The following is a 21,289-nucleotide window of genomic DNA, read 5'->3' as shown; positions in this document are numbered from 1 at the left end:
TTTTCCCAGCCTGCAGTCTTGTGAACGTGCCCTACTGACTGAGAGCGGAGCTGTGAGTAAATACGGCGAGCGAGCTCAGCTCTGCTCAGAACCAGGGCAAACCAAAAACGGTGACTGATCGTTCATAAGCCCCACCCAAGCACCATCAGTGACCTCTGTCAGAGCCGTGGGAGTGGCCCTTTAGAAGCAGCCTGAATACATTCTCGAAATGATTTCTCCACGGTTCATGATGCATCATAAATTTATAAAGTTAGACACGCCTCCTCCAAAATGTCAGGCTGGAAAGAATACGACAGGCACCAGCATTTTAAAACCCAGTTATCCCAAACGACCAAAATAAAGGCTTTGGAAGAATGCCACTTATCCTATTTGCCTTCTCTCCAGGTCAAGAACTGCCGTATGGCTTTTGGAACTGAAAAACCTCAAAGCCTCCGGTATTAGAAAGGTGGCCGCTGCAGGTGAAAGCCAGGCGCCCTCTGTTCATCTTACTTGGCATCATGATATTTTGGCCAGGCTTCTGAGTGACTGCTCAGAAAGGCACTGGCAGTCCATGGGTCTGGGCATTCATGTGGTAGCAGGTGGGGATCAAACGTGCCCACTGGCGCCACCTGACACTCCCAAAGCCCTTGCGGGAGCACATATGGCTTGCAGGTGCTTTGAACGTGATGTTGGGTTTCAGCATAAAAGCTGGAGTCAAGATCCGCACGGGAGAATCTTAACATTTGTTTAATTTTTTTTTTTTTTAAAGCTTATAGAGAGCAAAGAACTGTGTCTGTGATTGCCTGAGATTTTGTTTAGATTTCATTTTCAGAGCCAACCAAAGATTTTATTCCTTCCACTTGGAGAAGGCCAAATCCCAGCTGAGCCCTGTTGATCCTTATCTAGCTTCTGGATCACATCCTCTTTGGATAATTGGCATCAGTGAGCTCAACTTCCAGCCTTCCTCCTAGGAAAGTGGGAGCCCATCACAGAAATATGTAGCCGTATTTGTACTTTCTTGATTCTGTAGGGAATGCAGGCAGGCTTCTCCATGAGACATAGATCTTGGCCTGATCGGGTCACCCCATCTCGAGTCCAGTTCTCAACATCACTGGGAACAGCAGGGTTCCCCAGGAGCAAAGAAGCTATATTTTCAAATGGAACCCAACAGATCTGCAGTTAGAAGTAACTTGAGATGTATTATTTTAACCTTACCACTGGTAACTCCAACCTATATACAACCAAGTCTTCTGGGATCAATCCTTCCTTTAATAATAGTGTCAGCTACAATGCTTTCAGCTGGAAGCATTAAAGCTTGCAGAAAACCCAGTTTAACTGGCTTAAGCAATGATAAATGTACAATCTCATATAATAGGATGAAATAATAAATAAGGCAAGAATGCTTATTCTCACCACTTCTTTTTAACATTGTACTGGCAGTTCTTGCCATTGCAATAAAGCAAGAAAAAGAAATAAAGGAATAAAGATCAGAAGGGAAGAAGTAAAACAGTCTCTATTTGTAGATGATACAATTATTGACATAGAAGAGCCTAAAGAATCCACACAACCACCACTAGAACAAATGAGTTTAACAAGGTTGCAGAATAGGATCAGTATACAAAACAATCATATAGGAAGGTGCCTGAGGGGGAGGGATGTCCCTAATTGTTCAACAATATCATCAGGTACCTAAGTTCTTTAGAGCTTTCCACATTGCCAAATATAATGTTGTTTCTTATGGGTGCACGGTGACTGACACAGGTCCAAAAATCACATCTCCACGAAGCAACATCCAAAGGTCAGAGCAAGAAAAGAGGACATACTTCCTCCTTGTGTCCATTTATAAGATGTGGAAACTTTCACAGAGCCCCCCCCCCCCCAGGCTTTCCTTCATTGGCCAGAATGGTATCACATGCCAATTTATGAACCAGTCACTGGCCAAGGAAGCAGAATTACTAAGATTGGCTTGAAATATTCAGGATTTACCCTCCCCATTCAGTGGGGCTGGGGAAGTAATTCTTTAAAGCTCATGACCACAGAATATCTGAACAAAACCAGAATATGGTTGATAGATAAGCAACTAACAGTATCTGCCATGATACCCTATACACAATTTGCCATGATATCCTACACACAATTTCCAGTAATCAAACCATTGGGAGACCGCAAGCTGGTCATGAATAAGATCTTAGCTTCTGTCAGCATGGATGTCTGCTGCCTCTGGATAGCCTCCAGAACCATGGCTTTCAATGCAACCAGCAAAATCCCTTCAGCTCCTTATTTGTATATTCCTGAATGATTAAAAAAACAAATTTCTGTTGGGTGCCTGCATGGTTCAGTTGGTTAAGCTATTAAGCATCTGCCTTCCACTCAGGTCATGATCCCAGGATCCTGGGATTGAGTGCTGCATCGGATTCCCTGCTCAGCGGGGAGTCTGCTTCTCCCTCTGCCCCTTCCACCTCCCCTCCCCCCTTATGTTCTCTCTCTCTTGCATGCATGCACACAAAAATAAACAAATAAAATCTTTAAAAAACAAAAAAACCCTTCTGTTTAAAAAAAAAACCAAAACTGGGGCACCTGGGTGGCTCAGTTGGTTAAGTGTCTGCCTTCGACTCAGGTCATGATCCCCGGGTGCTGGGATCAAGCCCCATGTTAAGCTCCCCGCTCAGTGGGGAGTCTGATTCTTCTTCTCCCTCTGCCCCTCCCCCTGCTCATTCTTGCTCTCTCCTTCTCTAATAAATAAATAAAATCTTAAAAAAAAAAAACTTCTGTTTATAAGTACTTTTTTTTTAAAGATTTTATTTATTTGAGAGAGAGAGAATGAGAGAGAGCAAGCACATGAGAGGGGGGAGGGTCAGAGGGAGAAGCAGGCTCCCTGCCGAGCAGGGAGCCCGATGCGGGACTCGATCCAGGGACTCCAGGATCATGACCTGAGCCGAAGGCAGTCGCTTAACCAACTGAGCCACCCAGGCGCCCTATAAGTACATTTTTAACTTTTCAAGGCAATTTCCCATCCTTTATATCATTCTCTCCACAGAACCAACTTCAGAAGCCCCAAGGGATTGAATAATGTCCCTAAAGTCACCAGGAACAGAGAAACCATGGTGTATCGATGGCCTCTTAATGCCCCAGAATGTGCACTAGGCATTCTACATGCATTGTCTCATCTAATTCTGACTACAACCCAACAAGGTAGATTTTAGTACTATTCCCATTTTGTAAAGGAGTACTGAGGCACAGAGAAGTTACGTAACTTGTCTATGGTCACACAGCTAGTGAATAGAAGACCCAGGATAGACCTCAGGTCTATCTGACCCCCAGTGCCATGCTCTTTAACCTCTAAATTCGATTTTTAAATCATCTTGTCCCAAATACCTATGCTTAGCTTGACTTATTTAGAGGTTAACTCATCTAATATTTCCCTTGATGTTTCTATCCATGTCAGCACATGGATATAATAGTCTTGGAAGGCAGAAACAATGGAATGGGGGAAAGGGAGACTATCTTTCATTTCTTTGATCTGGCAACTCTTCCTCTCACAAACTCTCCCTTTTCCCAGCCCCCCACCCTTACCCAGCCACCACCCCCACCCTGCCACCACCCCACAACCTGCAATTCACTCTTAGCCCTCCCATATCCACCCATCCTACACAGTCTTGGTCCTATACTAGTTGCCCTCCAACTTGTCTTCCACTCACAGGGAATAAATTCTAGGCCTCCCTAAATTTTCTTTTTTCCAACCACATGTCACACCTTTAACCCAGTTCTTGGTGCTCTTTTTCTGGTCCAGCACTCTGGGAACCTGGTTGCGTGTGGGCAAGGATCCTGCTCAGTCAGGTCTGCCAAACCCCTAAGATCCCAGTTCCAATAAGAATTCCCTCCCTGTCAGAGTGGAAAAGTCAGCTGTATTATATCCCATTCTTGCACATTCCCTGCTTAAACCTTTAGCCTGGGGCTCTGACCGTCCAGCACATCTATGAAAGAAGGCAGAAGGGGGTGCAGTTTTCAGATAACGAAAGATTGCCCAGTCAAAATGTCTCTCCCTCTCCCCATGGGAAACCTTAGTGCCTCCCTCCTCCTTTTTGAACTCCTCTCCCATCCCTGACTCTCCCTTAGCCAGTCATACATAACCATCCCCACACCCCCAAGCAGACCAGAGGCCAGGCCCCTGTAGCACCCACTTTTTACAGAACACTTCCTATCCTCAATTTCATTTAAAAAGATAATATAAAAATATCATTCCACGTGACCATCTCCTATCTCTCCAAGTATAATTTGAATTTAATTTTTCAAGGAGATGAGGAGGAACTCTCAATATCCCTCTTTTACTCTCTGATTTCATTATAAATTGTGAGAATTAAAGCAACATAATTATATCATTTAGGGAAGGTTTTCAGGAAATTGACATTACAAGGAAATTGAAGAAAAAGAAAAAACCTGTTCGTTTTTTTATCTGTTCAGTAAAAATTTGGAAAGAATAATACTGTACCTACACCTGCCTGTTCTCTGCAGTGGATGCTTTCCAACACCATTTCGAAAGTAAATGACATCAATATGAAAAGTGGAAATGTGTGTCATGCAAATATTCTCACGATTCTAATCAAAAGAAATGTAGTTCAGCAAGAAGTTTAAAGCAGTAAAGGCAAATCGGTGGCTCTCAGGAGGGATATGGTCCATAGATACTCTATGGGGTGGGACTTTTTCAAAAATAGTTGCCGTAGATTTCTACCCCAATGGCTATTCCCAACTCCCTTCTTTCTTGCCAGTCATCCACTCCAGAGATTGAAAAAAGCCAGATACTTGTATTAATGTGTCATCTCCTGAATTTGATTACTCTACTGTGGTTATGTGTAAGAAGAAACTTGTATTTGGGAAATACACGCTGGAATGTGTAGAGATGAAGGGCATTCTGTTTGCAATTTATTTTTATTGATTTTTTTTATTTTTATTTTTTTTAAGTGAGCTCCAGGCTCAACGTGGGGCTAGAGCTCATGACCTCAAGATCAAGAGTCACGTGCTCTACTGACTGAGCCAGCCAAGCACCCCTGTATCTTATTTTTAAATAATTCAGAAAAAATTGATATGAAAAAATACAGAATTATAAAGCAAATGTGGCAAAAAAAAAAGTTAATTGGGGAATGTGGGTAAAAGCTATTTGGAAGCTGTTTATATTATTCTTGCAACTTTGCTGTAAGTTTGAAATTATTTCAAAATAAATTTACCAAAATTAATGAAAATAAGGGAAAATTTTTTAAAAATAAAAGAAAAAAGTCAGATACCGTGTTACTCTATCTTGAAGCTAAAGGTGGTCGTGTGACCAAACCCTGATAAAAGGCACAGCCTCATGAGGAGCACTCAGGGATGCCATCCCATCCTCTTATTCACAACTGGAATGCAGATGTGATGCTGGAGCCGTGGTGGCCATTTTATGGTCATGAGACAAGACGAAGAGCAAAAAAAAGCCAGTATGGGAAGGATAACTGCAGAGAGAAAAAGCCTGGTCCTTGATGACACTGCAATTACTGGGTCAGCTCTGTGACTACAGGTCTTTGGTTTCTTGTGTCTTTATGTTTTAAGCTGTTCATGGTAACTTGCAGCCTAAAGCATTCCTAATATGGTTGCTGTGCTCAGTTTTTTGTTTAACCTCCCAGCATTTAAAGTCTCAAAAATAAGAATCCCCAGTAGGTCCTTCTCCCATTTCAAGGAAGTCAAAGGGGAAGATATTCCCTCTCTCTCAGTTCCTGGGACATGGGACCCAAGTGTTGCCACTTGAAGGGCACACCTAGCATTATGAATGGAGGGGGCAGCTGGAAGGCAGTGGGGCTGATGGACGGGGGGTGGGGGGGACATTGCCCAATGTCCCACGGCAGCGGTACCAATGTTAGCTTTTTACCAGGCACCTCCCTTGGCACAATCTTGCTATGTCCGCAGCTGCTGGGGCTCTTGTGGGTCTTGCCCATTTCCTGAGCCCAGCTCTATACCTTAAGGTCAATTTTTTGAGCTGTTATACCTTTCTATTAACCCTTCTTCTGCTTAAGCCAACCACAGAGAATTCTGTTAGCAGTGGATCACCCTGACTGGTGTAATTGTACACATCTAAAAATCAGAAACTTCACATCAAATCCCAAATTTCTGACTTGTTTTGAAAAGTCAGAAGATGATTCAATAGTGGGGCTTACCTCCCAGGCAGGAACAATAGATCGGTGCTGCTGGCAGCTACGAACCCCCTTTAAGTGGTGTATTTTGGCTACGTGCCAGGCATTTGGGCTTGTGTCTTCTAGTCATAGCTATCCATATTAAATGTTTTCTTTCCTTCCTTTAAATCTTATCAGAAATACTCAAAACTATAACATCCAGTTAACCCATCTGAACTCTATGTCAAAATTTTTGGAGATAGTCAAGTTCAGTGACTGGATGTAGTAAGTACCAATAAAACATACTAAAAGTGGGTGAGTAAATGAATGCAAAAAATGATTGTAGCACCTGGAGGTATCCAGCCTGGAGAAAAGGACACTAAGTCTGTAAATAACCAAAGAGATAACAGGTGAAAGAAGACTATGTGTGTTTTGGATTGACCCAAAAGTCAGAGCTAGAATCATAGTGTGGAATTTATACAAAAGCGAATTTCCATTTAGACTAAGAAAAACTGCAAATAATTTGAGCTGCTCTTCATGGAAGTGTCTGGCTGCTAAGTACAGAATAAGACCCGTGGCTGGAGGCATTCATGCAAAGACTGAATCGGTATGGGGCAAGGATGTAGGAATCTCTGAGCTCTGTGGAGGGCAAGGTAGGACTTCTCGAAGCTGAACGTGCAGGAAAACCACCTGGGAATCCTGTTAATGTGCAGACTGTAATTCAATAGGTCTGGAATGCAGCCGGAGGATTTGCATTTTTTTTTAATTGAAGAATAGCTGACACACAACTGCATTAGTTTGAAGTGTAAGAGGTTCTGCATTTTTTTAAATGATTTATTTATTTATTTGAAGAGGGAGGGGCAGAGGGAGCGGGAAAGAAAACGTGAAGCAGATTCCAGGCTCAGCACAGAGACCTCACAACCCTGAGATCACCACCTGAGACGAAACCAAGAGCCAGACGTTAACCGACCGCGCCACCCCGGCAACCCAGGAGGTTCTGCGTTTTAACAAGTCCTCAGGGAATGCTGATGTTCCTGGTCCAAGACCACACTTGGAGTAGCTAAGAGATTATCTCTGGGCCCCCTTAGGACTCTGATGTGCTATGAACCTACTTGAGGATGTCTGCAAGCTCCAAACGAATAGGGACCAAAGCTGTCCTGACTTCTGTTATAGCCCCAATACCTAGCACAGAGCGTGACACATAGTAGGTGCTCAAAAAAAAAAAAACCTCACACACAACAATGTTATTGAGGAATACTACTCAGCAAAATAATGATGATGATGATGATGATGATGATGATGATGATGATGATAACTGACAGAAACCAGTCTCAAAATATTATCTAATGTGTATGCTCACATCTATATGACATTCTTGAGAAAGTAAAGCTATCCGTGTTCGCCAGGAGTTAGGAATGGGGGGTAGAATGTAATTATAAAGGGAAAAAAACACAGCAGAGTTTTCTTGGGGTGATGGAACTGTTCTGTGTTCAGATTGTGGTGGCAACTATAGACATCTATACATACGTTAAAATCCATTGATCAGGGGCGCCTGGGTGGCTCAGTCGGTTAAGTGTCTGCCTTCAGCTCAGGTCAGGATCCCGGGGTCCTGGGATCGAGTCCTACATCGGGCCCCCTGCTCAGCGGGGAGCCTGCTTCTCCCTCTCCCTCTGCTGCTCCCCCTGCTTGTGCTCTCTCTGTGTCAAATAAATAAATAAAATCTTTAAAAAAAAATCCACTGATCTTCACGCCAAAGTCAGTTTTATTATATGATAAATTTATAAATTAGATATTTTTCAAAAATGATTTTTATTATTGAAAACGACATTTTCGGGCGCCTGGGTGGCTCAGTTGGTTAAGCGACTGCCTTCGGCTCGGTTCATGATCCCAGGGTCCTGGGATCGAGTCCCACATCGGGCTCCCGGCTCAGCGGGGAGCCTGCTTCTCCCTCTGACCCTCTCCCTTCTCATGCTCTTTCTCTCTGGCTCGCTCTCTAATAAATAAATAAATAAAATCTTTAAAAAAAAAAAGAAAACGACATTTTCGGGGCGCCTGGCTGGCTCAGTCTTTAGGCGTCTGCCTTCGGCTCAGGTCATGATCCCAGGGTCCTGGGATAGAGCCCCACATCAGGCTCCCTGCTCGGCGGGAAGCCTGCTTCTCCCTCTCCCACTCCCACTGCTTGTGTTCCCTCTCTCGCTGTCTCTCTCTGTCAAATAAAATAAATAAATAAATAAATCTTTCAAAAAAGAAAAAAACGACATTTTCGGAATCATATTAATGGAATACCTACCCTGGGCCAAGCTGGAGCCAGGTACTGAGGATTCAAAGATGAAGAAGACAACACCCCCCCAACCCAACCTCGTTCTTCATTGTTGCTAAAACTACTCCAGGAAAATAATGACCCAAGAGCCATAAGTGACAAGTGGAGGTGGAGAAACCATTTAAGTTTCCATCATTTTGTAATCATCATTGTTGACGCTGGGAATGAAGATGAGTGCTAATGACATCCTGCACTTTTGATGGGCTTGGAAAAAATTCCAGGAATGCTGCTCAAATTGCCTTATTTATTAGCCTGTCCCCACTTAACAAGTCCACATGTTTGCCTCCAGACTTAACCTTGTAGATTGTCAAATCCATCCAAGGGGAAAGCCAATTTGCATATTCCAGCCTAACTGCCAACTGACAGATGAAACAGATTCAGCCCAGAGCAGAGGGAATCTTGACTCAGAACTTGTAAAAATTCCAATATAGAAATCTAAAATGTAGAGACAACCACTGCTGAGAGTTTGGTATATATTCCTCTGGAGGGTTTTTTTTCCCCTACGCACATACTAACATCGCTACATAAATTGTTTTACAACGTGGGATCATACTGAGTGCACTGTTCCACAACTTGCTTGTTTTTGCACTGACAACAATATGGACAGTCTTCCATCTCAGTGATAGAGACAGACTTTTGTTTGTTTTGGCAAGAGCTGCACTAGTAAACTATTATTGAAATATACCATCATTTAAAAAAAAGGAAATATACCATCCTTTATTAACTAAGTCCCCTGTTGACAGATACTCGCGTTTCTTGCGGTTTTCACTGTTACAAACTCTGTCGGTCAGGATGCTACTGTAATTAATGTTACTGAAGACAAGAAAAGTTTATTTCTTGCTCATGATGTATTTCCATTATTTCTGCCCTGTGTCATCTCTGCTCCAGGAGCCAGCCTGATGGAGCAGCCATTATCTGAAATTTGTAGGACAGTGTAGCAGAGAGAAAAGAGAAGGTGACAAGACACACCCTGGCTTAAAGCTTCTGACAGGAAGTGATGCATGTGACCTGCTCACCTTGGGGGGAGGGGGAGCGCAAAACCAAGTCACATGACCAAGTCTGGGTTCAAATGGCAAAGAAGTATAATCCTCCGACAGGGAAGGGAGCCAGATAGTGGTGAAAAGTCAGTCTACCAGTGAGCATCCTCCTTCATGTATCTGTATATTCTTGGGTAGTTTTTCAGTTGACTTGTTGGTCAAAACAAAGGAAACACCAGAATATGTGTTTACTTGAACAGTTAAGTAAATGGATAGCAATGGTGGAAACCAAGGCTCTCATTGTTGGAGTGGGAGATTATAAATAAGCAAGCAGAGGGGTGCCTGGGTGGCACGGTGGACGAGAGACCGACTCTCGGTTTCAGCTCAGGTCTGATCTCAGGGTCGTGAGATGGAGCCCCGCATCAGGCTTTGCGCTCAGCATGGAGTCTGCTTGTGTTTCTCTTCCCCTCTCCCTCTGCCCCTCCCCATCCTTTCTCGCTCTAAAATAAATAAAATAAATATTAATAATTAAACAAGCAGAGAAGGCTAGAATGACCCATGTAGAACGGTTTACAGAAAGAGCAGTGTGAACTTATGTCAAGCTTAATATACATTCAGATGGTTCCATATAGAAATATTTACAGTTCTATGGTATATACACAGGTTACTATACAGATACTTTGCTTTGCATCGTCTTCTGAGAGGACCAAGAAGCAAGAACACCTCAGTAGCAACAAGCACATTTAGCTCTCAGATCTAGGTTTGTAAAACCATTCTCCAACAAAAGGAGGGATGGCTCATTCTAGCACGGGGCCAAGAAATACACAAGCTGAACCTGAAGCATCTTGTAATGCCAGGAAGTAAGGAAATGTTCAAACACAAAATCACAATGATGGGGTATGTCAAAGGGGCATAGGAGCGAACTGAAAGAGTTCCAGTGGCCAAAGCTGGAATAACTTGGGATTCAAAATAAATGAAATAACACTGGATTAGAACCTAAAGTAAAAGAAGAAAAAAAGAAAGGGAAAGAAAGAAAAGAAAAAAAAAAAAAAAGACTCACGAGTGCATACTGATATAAATAAATAAATAAATAAATAAATAAATAAATAAATAGGGAGATTAACAAGAGATTCTCCTGGGCGAGAGAATTCTAAATAATTTAGGTAGATACTTTGCCCGAAAGGAGGCAGAACAGAATGCTGTACTCTTCCAATGTGAATTGTGCATACTGACTTCCTTCCAGAGAGCACAGCATGGAAAGGGGAGCAGGCACAGGGTAAGCCATTCTGATGATCATCTTTTACTAAATGAACCCCTTCTTGCACTCAGCTTCCTTGGGGGGGAAAAAGTGCAGATCAGACATTTACTCACTGTGTGACCCTGAGCAAACACTTTATTTCTCTGAGTCTAAGCATGCATGTACAGTACCGGGCACAAAGTTCAGTAAGTGCTCCATTCGATTGTGGGTAAGTAGACACATCCTAGCACATCGCAAGAGTGGGGATCTGCGGTTTAAACGATCAGTGCCATTCTGGTCTGGAGACAAACTATAACCAACGGGAAAAACAAAGACTGTAACTACCATATATGAATCGGTTAGGGGTCTTCCATCTGCAAGTGAAAGACCAGCTTGCCAGTGGCTTAAAGGATAAGAGTTGTGGCGGGGGAGAGCATCCAGGGCCCATCAGTTCGGTGGCTCAACAAAATCATCCAGTCCTTCCATCTTCCTGCTCTGCCAGCCCTGCGTCTCCTCCTCTGATTGACCTGTGTGGTCACAAGCCGGGTGCCTCGGTTCCAAGCATCATGTGTAGCAGGAACACATCCAGGGGGAGGAACAGGAACCTTTTCTTCTTTGTGCAACTGTTTTGAAAAACAAAGACCCTCTTTCCCAGGAGCTCCCAGAAGACGCCCCTCGTGTACCACTGGCCAGACCACTAGGTTTAGATGGATCAGGATTGACTCCGAGGAAGGCTGGGCGCGGGGTGAAAACTAGCACTCAGGCAGTGGGACAGAGAATGTAGTCTTCTCTGCTGTAGCCTTCTGAATACAAGTGAGAATGAAGAGAATGCTCCCTTCCTTCTGTCATTAGAAAACCAAGTTAAGGGGCGCCTGGGTGGCTTAGTCAGTTAAGCACTGGCCTCTTGACCTCAGCTTAGGTCTTGATCTCAGGGTCCTGAGTTCAAGCCCAGGGTTAAGCCTACATCAAAAAAACAAAAACAAACAAAAACCAAGTTAATAACCATGTTCCAGTGACCACCACATATGCCCTCAAAGCTAGATTTTCTCTGTAAGTCAGGCTATATAAGGTCCTACCCAATGCAGAGAGATGAAAAGGATGATCAGTTGAAGACGACTAAGATTCTAAAACCTCATCTGTTTCTGTGACCTTAGACAAATACCTGCCATCCCTCTGAACTCCAATGTCTTTGATTATAAGATAAACGTGGTGCTATGTCTAATTAGTTCCCCACTTCTTGAACTCAGCGCTTACAGATATTCCTTTTCAATGTACAAGCATAATCTTCTAATTAATATTTTGTCATCGACATGATTACATGTATTAAACAGGCAGATAGCCAATTGATTAAGCACGCAGACTGTATGAATATAAATCCCAAACTCGCAGCAAATCCATTGTTACTGGCAGCGTGACATTAAATAGGTTCATCGGTCACTTTAAACTTCCATTTCCTTGGCTGTAAAATAATAACATTTACCTCCTAGAAGAATTATATGAGACGAGGCCTATGAGGTGCTTGAAATGTGTCTGGCACATAATAAACACTCGATAAATCTGGCGTCCATTCTCCCATTTGTACCTTCTCTTCTGCCATCGTGTGGACACAAATTAGGATGATCGGGTGAGGGCTGCAGGGGGCCCATGGTGGGTAGAATAATGGCCACCACAAATATGCCCACGTCCTCATTCTCCGGAACTCGTGACTATGTTACCGTACAGAAGGAAAGGGCCTTGGCAGAGTAGCCTGGATCATCCAGGTGGGCCCAATCTAATCCCACGAGCCCTTAAAGATGGCGGAGGAGGAAGGAGAGTCAGTCAGAGAGATTAGACAGGAGAGACTCAACTCACCGACACTGGCTCTGAAGTTGGAGGAAGGGAACCGAGGAAGTTGACAGCTTCTAGAAGCTGAGAACAGCCGTCAGCTGACAACCAACAAGAAAACAGAGGCTTTGGCCTTATAATCACGAGGAACTGAATTCTGCCAAGTCGAACGAGCCGGGCAGTGAATCTCCCTCAGAACCATCACAGAGAACACAGCCCTGCTGATGCCTTGATTTGAGCCCAGTGAGACCCATCTGGGGACTTCCGGCCTACACACTGGTAAGATAATAAATTTGTGGGAGCTTTTAAAAATTACTATTGTGGGGCGCCTGGGTGGCTCAGTCGTTAAGCGTCTGCCTTCAGCTCGGGTCATGATCCCAGGGTCCTGGGATCGAGCCCCGCATCGGGCTCCCTGCTCAGAGGGAAGCCTGCTTCTCCCTCTCCCACTCCCCCTGCCTGTGTTCCCTCTCTCACTGTGTCTCTCTCTGTCAAAAAAATAAATAAAATCTAAAAAATAAATAAATAAATAAAAATTACTATTGTGGTAAAACAAAACAAAATAACACAATTTATCATCTGAAATTTTTAAAAATTTATTAAAAAATTTTTTTAATTAATTAATTTATTTATTTGAGAGATAGAGAGCACATACAAGCAGGGGCAGAGGGAGAGGGAGAAGCAGGCTCCCTGCTGAGCAAGGAGCCCAATGGGGGACTTGATCCCAGGACCTGGTGTCATGACCTGAGCCGGAAGCAGACCCCTAACCTACTGAGCCACCTAGGTGCCCCCATCTTAACCATTTTTAAGTGTATAATAGTGTTAACTACGTATCCATTGTTGTGCAACAGATCTCTAGAACTTTTTCATTTCCCGAAACTGAAGCTCTACTCTTTGAACAACAACAACCCCCCCGCAACCAGCTTCTGCCAACCACCATTGCTACTTTCTGTTTCTAAAAAAGGTGACTTTTTTAGGGGCGCCTGTCAAGAGCATGCAACTCTTGATCTTGGGGTTGTGAGTTCAAGCCCCGTGTTGGGTGTAGAGATTAAAATCTTCAAAAATAAAAAATAAGGGGAGCCTCGGTGGCTCAGTTGGTTAAGCCTCCAATTCTTGATTTCTGCTTGGGTCCTGATCTCAGGGTCCTGGGATCAAGCCCAGTATTGGGCTCCCTGCTCAGCAGGGAGTCTGCTTGAGGATTCTGTCTGTTCCTCTCTCTCTGCCCCTCCCCTTGCTCCCACCCTCTCTCTCTCTCAAATAATTTTTTCAAAAAATAAATAAGTAAGATAAATAAATAAATAAAAAGGTAACTACTTTAGATACCTCCTATAAATGGAATCACACAGTATTTGTCCTTTTGTAACTGGTTTATTTCACTTAGTGTAATGTCCCCAAGGTTCATCCCTGTTGCAGCATATGATGGGATCACCTTTTTAAGACTAAATAATATTCCACTGCATGTATACATCACATTTTGATTAACCATTCATCAGTTGGTGGACATTTAGGTTGCTTCCACCCTTTAGCTGTTGTGACTAATGCTGCAATGAACATGCGTGTACAGATATCTCTTCAAGATCCTGTTTTCAATTATTTTGAATACCTACCCACAATTGGGATTGCTGGATCATATGGTGATACTATTTATAATTTTTTAAGGCACCTCCATACTGTTTTCCATAGCAACTATACCATAAATTTGTGTTATTTTAAGCCACTAAATTTGGATTATCTGTTATGGTGGTGACTGGAAACTAATACTAAGCCTTTTTTTTTTTTTAATTGATTTTCCTTTTGTTTTTAACCTCTCAATGTACAACATCCACGCAGAAAAGTGCACCTCCTGGAAGCATACAGCTTTATAAGTGTTCACAATCTGAGCACACCTGTATAACCAGTGCCCAGATCAGGAATCAGAATTTTTCAACCTTCTCCCCTCCACCCAGGACATCTCTCATGCCTGGAAGGAGTCTGGAAGTCATCTTTTCTGACTCCATTTTACAGAAGGAAAAACCAAGGCCCAGGAAGGGTGCAGACAGTACTACCATGTATTTATTTTTACACTTGATCTTAGCCAGAAGACTGAGAATTGATATTTTTAAAATACGCACGTTTCATGGAGCGCCTGGCTGGCTTAGTCAGTAGAGCATGTGACTCTTGATCTTGGGGTTGTAAGTTCAAGCCCCGCGCTGGTTGTAGGGATTACTTAAAAATGAAGTCTTTGGGATGCCTGGGTGGGTCAGCTGGTTAGGTGTCTGCCTTTGACTCAGGTCATGATCCTAGGGTCCTGGGATCGAGTCCTGCGTCAGGCTTCTCACTCAGTGGGGAGCTTGCTTTTCTCTCTGCCTCTGCCTGCCACTACCCCTGCTTGTGCTCTCTCTCTCTCTCTCTGACAAATAAATAAATAAAATCTTAAGAAGAATAAAGTGCCTAAAAAATTCTTTTTAAAAAATAAAAAATAGGGGCGCCTGGGTGGCTCAGTTGGTTGGGCGACTGCCTTTGGCTCAGGTCATGATCCTGGAATCCCGGGATCGAGTCCCGCATCGGGCTCCCTGCTCAGCAGAGAGTCTGCTTCTCCCTCTGACCCTCCCCCCTTTCATGTGCTCTCTCTCATTCTCTCTCTCTCAAATAAATAAATAAAATCTTTAAAAAAATAAAATAAATAAAAATTTTAAAAAATTTAAAAAATAAAAAATAGGGCGCCTGGGTGGCTCAGTTGGTTAAGCGACTGCCTTCGGCTCAGGTCATGATCCTGGAGTCCCGGGATCGAGTCCCGTATCGGGCTCCCTGCTCAGCAGGGAGTCTGCTTCTCCCTCTGACCCTCCTCCCTCTCATGCTCTCTGTCTCTCATTCTCTCTCTCGCAAATAAATAAAATCTTAAAAAATAATAATAAATAACAAATAAATAAATAATAAATAAATAAAATCTTTAAAAATAATAAAATTAAAATATGCACATTTCAAATACCAAATACTCTTCAAAAATATTTAATAGATGAGATTGGTGGGGGCACCTGGGTGGTTCAGTCGGTTAAGCATCCAACTGGGCTTCAGCTCAGGTCATGATCTCAGGGTCATGAGATCAAGCCCTACGTCAGGCTCTGCACTCAGCATGGAGTCTGCTTAAGATTCTCTCTCCCTCTCCCTCTGCCCCTCCTTCTCTCTCTCTCTCAAATAAATAAATAAATCATTAAAAGAAAATAGATGGGATTGTTGGAGGAAAGAGAATCTTTCCTTTTCCAGGGAAATCCATTTTTAAATGAGTTTTAAAAGATCCCCTAGAGGATTTTTAATGTGCCATAAACAGAAATCGTTCCATAAATTTGTGGAATTGTTTGTATAAACCATTTTTATTTTTTTTTAAACTTGAAAAAAAAAAGATTTTATTTATTTATTTATTTGACAGAGAGAGACACAGCGAGAGAGGGAACACAAGCAGAGGGAGTGGGAGAGGGAGAAGCAGGCTTCCTGCTGAGCAGGGAGCCCGATGCGGGGCTCGATCCCAGGAGCCTGGGATCCTGACCTGAGCCGAAGGCAGATGCTTAACGACTGAGCCACCCAGGCGCCCCTCTATAAACCATTTTTAATAAATGCAGACCCACCCATGATCTAAATGAATGAGAACACAAGGTTTTTTGTTTGTGTTTGTTTTTTACTTTTCAACGATGGCCTAGCCTCTTGCGCCACCTGCTGGTTTGTTGTGGGAAACTTGTCACCGCATCCTGTTCTAGGCAGTGGTTCGTTTTTTTCAATAAATGCATATTGAACACACAAGTATTTTGCAGAGGAGACAGATATTCATACACATATAATCAATGTAAAATTACGAGTTTAGTAAATTCAATGATGGCAAGTGATTCTCTAACCTAGCTGTTCATCAGATTCCCTGTAAAATGCTGTTAGAATAACCTTCAGCAAAAAACCCACTCCCAGAGATTTGTGCCCATTGGCCTGGAGTAGAGTCCCGGAAATTGGTATTTTCTACTGACACCCAGTAAGACTTTTGATGCACAGACAAGCGTGGACACAGTAGCTTGGTTTTGGAAGCGTTAGGCATAAAAGGAACTTTGAGAGTTGAATTTGATTATAAATACACTAAGAGTAAAAATCTGAGTTAAGGGGCACCTGGGTGGCTCAGTCGGTTGGGCGTCTGCCTTCGGCCCAGGTCATGGTCCCAGGGTCCCGGGATCGAGTCCCGCATTGGGCTCCTTGCTCAGCGGGGAGCCTGCTTCTCCCTCTGCCTGTAGTGATCCTTGCTTGTGCACGTGCTCTCTCTGACAAAGAAATCCAATCTTTTTTTAAAAAGCTGAGTAAAACAAAGATGTTAGTAGTGGAAATCATCAGGGTAGAAGGGCAGGGTTTTTTTTGTTTTGTTTTTTTAAGGGTTTTTTTTTTTTTTTTTTAAGATTTTATTTATTTATTTGAGACAGAGAGAATGAGAGACAGAGAGCATGAGAGGGAGGAGGGTCAGAGGGAGAAGCAGACCCCCCGGTGAGCAGGGAGCCCGACGCGGGACTCGATCCTGGGACTCCAGGATCATGACCTGAGCCGAAGGCAGTCGCTTAACCAACTGAGCCACCCAGGCGCCCCTAAGATTTTATTTATTTATTTGACAGATAGAGACACAGCGAGAGAGGCAACACAAGCAGGGGGAGTGAGAGAGGGAGAAGCAGGCTTCCCACTGAGCAGGGAACCCGATGCGGGGCTCGATCCCAGGACCCCGGGACCACGACCTGAGCCGAAGGCAGACGCCCAATGACTGAGCCACCCAGGCGCCCCTAGAAGGGCAGTTATAATCGGAGAAAGCTGTAGAGTGTTTTGAGGGAGACAGAGACAGAGAAGTAGACAGAGAAGAGTACAGACAGAGAATAGAGTTTTACGTGGGGAAGAGGAGGGAGAGAAGAAGCAAGGGGGGGTGGAATCAGATCTTCCCAAAGAGTCCCTCACTACCAGAAAGCCACAGCAGGCTATCCAACCCCTACTACTGTATATCACTGCATCATATTTAAGGGCTCAAAAGGACGGAAACAGTAGCCATGCATCCCTGGGACATAGGGCCATGACAGGACCTGAGCTCCTGTCACGTGGCACAATATACCAAATACTGGCAAGTTCCCCAAGAGCGCTGTAAACCCCACCAGGGCAAGGACCCACCTGCCATTTTCACCACTGCCTGCCCCCTGTGGGTACTTACAGAAAAGACCCATTGAGTGGCTTGTAGACCATACAGTACCGAGCTCTGAAGTCAGGTTGTGCTGTCCGCCCCACCTCCCTCCCCGCTTGGCAGGGACAAGCACCTGAGCCAGCGGAGCCAAACAGCTCTACTTCTACTTTCCGACACACTGATTGGGCCAAGGTGGGATCATGTGACCCAAAATGAGCCAATCAGCATCCGTCCTTAGCCTTTTGGAACCTGAAGCTGGGAGACGTTTATTGAGTGCCTCCTAAGAGGAGCTTACCCTTGCAGGTTTACTTCCAGCTTCGGTCGTGTGTGCAACTATAAAAACAAGTCCATTTTGAATTTCCCCATTTGAGGACAATTATTTGTTAAGCACTTAAAAAAAAAAAGATTTATTTATTTATTTGAGAGAGAGAGAGAGATTGAGAGAGAGCCTGAGCAGGGGGAGGGGCAGAGGAAGAGAGAGAGTCCCCATCAGACTCCCCACTGAGTGTGGAGCCTGACACAGGGCTTGATTCCAGGACCCTGAGATCATGACCTTAGCCAAAGACAAGAGTGGACGACCTAACCCAGCAAACCACCCAGATGCCCCTGTTAAGCACCTTTTGTATACCGGGGAATATGCTGTATGCAGTATCATGCCTCAACAATCTTACGAGAGAGGTAATTTCTCATCTCCACTTTTCAAGGGAAAAAAAAACAACAACTGAGATTTACCAGAAATGAAGCAATTTGCCCAAAGTCAAACAGCCAGGAAGTGCCCAAGTTTCGAATCAAGCTTAGATTTGGCTCCAGAATTCAAGCTCTTAATTAATGGCTAAACTGATCTCATCTACATGATTCTGCTCTAAACATATCCCCAGTTTATTATGATTTCTTTGAAAACACCATTTCTAATGACTACATCATTTTCACCTTAGGGATGTAGTATAGTTTGATTCCCAATTGTTGAATATTTCAGATCTTCTCAATATATGCCATTATAAGTGACATTTTGTTCTAAATCTAAATCAGCAAACTATAGCTTTGTGAGCCAAATCTGGTCCACCATCTATATATTTTTTTAAGATTTTATTTATTTATTTAAGAGAGAGAAAGAGAGAGAGAGCCCAAGCAGAGCAAAGGGAGAGGGGGAAGCAGGCTCCCTGCCACCATGGGGCTCAATCCCAGGACCCCAGGATCATGACCCCAGTCGAAGGCAGCCGCTTAACCAGGTGCCTCCCCACATCATCTACTTTTGTAAATAAAGTTTTATTGGAACACAGCCATGTGCATTTATTTACATATTGCCTACGGCTACTCTGTGCAGGTTGAGCAGTTGTGACAGAGGCTCTATGTCCTACAAAGCCTCAACTATGTACGATCTGGCTCCTTACAGAAAAGGTTTGCTAGCCCATATTCTAAATAGGTGGGTCACTGATTATATTTTTAGGATAAACATATAGAATAAGAGTCAAGCTAAATTGCTTTCCAGAAAATTGGTGCTTGAACAACAGTGCCACTAGCAGTTTATCCGAAGGGTCCATTGCCCATACCTTCCACCTTTACCAGCACTGGCCATTAGGCAAATAGATGTAAGGTAGTCCGCTGTTCTGGGTAGGGACGAGACAGCAGTGACCAGAATATGCAAGTTGTTGCCCTCAGGGAGCTTGCAGTCTACTAAAGGGGTGAGGACATTAAAAAAAAAAAAAAAAAAACCACCTGCCAAGTAAACCTTTTATTTGTCAGGTGGTAGGAAGGTGCTGTGATGAAGACAAAAGGGGCAAAGGGAATGGTGACTATGAGCAGAGTGAAGTGGGAAGGCTCAAAGGGTGGCCATCACTTGTCACTGGGAAGATGATATTGGGGAAGAGACCTGAAGGTAGAGCATCCCCAGGGGAGGAAAAGGCAAATATAATGAACACGGTGTTTGTAGAATTGAGAGTGGTTATTTTTAACTCCACAGTGGCATTGTGCTGTGGCATTACCTTCACCGAGCCTGTAAGTGAGAAGTCGTTTCTATTCGGCTCTGAAGTCCCTCGTTCTCCTGCAATGATGGTAGCAGCCGATTTGCTTCGAGATTAGGTTGTGCTAAAGCTAACACCCAAATTAGTTTTCATTTCCTAAGTAAACAGTGGCTGGCAGGACATTCGGGGGTGGAAAGCAGCTCAAATGACCTGGGTAGAGGAGAAGAATCATCAGGGATTTCATATTTTCTGGGGGAAGGAGAGGCATGCATCAGTGGCTGAGGGGAAATACTTGTACAAAAGGTGTTTTCGTAAAGCATTAGCAAGTAAAATCTCACTGTCATCTAAGATCCTTCCCTTTTTCTCATCCCCTTCATTCATTCAGTTGCCAAATCCTGTTCTATCTCCCTCCAACGAGAACACTTGATTTTGGAGCCTCATCTCACTGACCCTGACCCTTGTGGCTGCTGAACAGAGAGGGCTAGTTGTCCCTGATAACTAATCTCGCCTTCCTTCCTGAACACATGGCCATCCAAAATAAAGACTACATTTCCCAGGCTCCTTTGCTGCCGGTCAGGTCATGTGACTGTGTCCTGACCTATCCTATGTGATCAGAAACGATTGTGTGCAGTTTCCAGGTTGCGCCCTGAAAAGCGAGGAGCGCGCCCTGCACCATCACCGTTCCCTCATCCCTCTGGCTGGAATGCAGACATGCTGGCAGGAGCTGGAGCAGCCGTTTGGATCATAAGGTGGTAGCTGTGTGTTGAGAACGCAAAAGAGGAAGGTAGAAGGACACTGGGTACCTAAACCTGTCATTCCACAATTCCAGCCCTAGACCTCCAATATGGACTGTTTTGTGTGAGACAGACGAACATCTTATATATTAGCACGATCCTCAATGGCCACTTTAGCTTTGTCATTTCCATAGCAATGTGCCCAGATGGATGCCTACGGATACGCAAAAATACAAGGATATTTGCTGCTGCATTATTGTAATTAAAAAGAAGCAGCAGGGGCACCCATCTGGCTCAGTCGGGAGAGCAAGCAACTCCTGATCGCCAGATCGCTAGTTCAGGCCCCACGTTGAGCATAGGAAAGTGGAAAATTCTGGAATTTTATCAAATACTCAAGTGATCCCAATTGGGATGTGCACATGGGGGAAACTGACTTTTAAGATTAAGATATTCAAAACTACTTGAAATTACAACCATAATCATAATTAATTTATAATTACAATGTTTAACGTCAGTTGACCTACACAGCCCTTCCTGCACCCCAAGTGGCACATGCTTGAGACAGACTTTCTAGTTTAAGTGTGAATTAATTTGCGGATCCACCCCTGTGCACTGAAAGTGAAAATTCTTGCTTGTGATAGGGAACGGAAGGCAATTGCCGAACCTTCCACACATGGCCACGAGAGGGCGCGCCAAAGTAGCCAAACCCGCCAAGGAACCGGGAGGTCCCCAGGGAACCATTCCTAACAAAAGGCGTCTTAGTTTCAAAGGGCTGATAGGGGTCCCCACAGGGTGTTCACACTCAGTCTCCTCATAAGTAAACGGACGTAATTGCAATTAAATTTCTTCCAAATTGCATCAACAATTAAAGAGAAATTACTCCCTTTGCCCTTTCTATTTTTTTGCAATAGGCTCCTGGTAATTTCAGCAATTTAATGAAGTCCTTTGTGGGGAAGCAATTG

The 21,289-nt window shown here is 43.8% G+C and overlaps 1 protein-coding gene across 1 annotated transcript in view; it reads left to right on the top strand.

Moving 5' to 3' along the window:
- The window catches only part of SYT17 (synaptotagmin 17), a 190,953-nt gene that overhangs the window by 133,147 nt on the left and 36,517 nt on the right, over positions 1-21,289 (top strand). The window lies entirely within an intron of this gene.

This window comes from Mirounga angustirostris, unplaced genomic scaffold (genome assembly GCF_029215605.1).
Source record: "Mirounga angustirostris isolate CCGP_5_RB_7025 unplaced genomic scaffold, mMirAng1.0.hap1 SCAF_5, whole genome shotgun sequence".
NCBI lineage: Eukaryota > Metazoa > Chordata > Mammalia > Carnivora > Phocidae > Mirounga > Mirounga angustirostris.
Note: the sequence above shows the minus strand (reverse complement) of the source record. Positions and strands in the feature narration are given on the sequence as shown.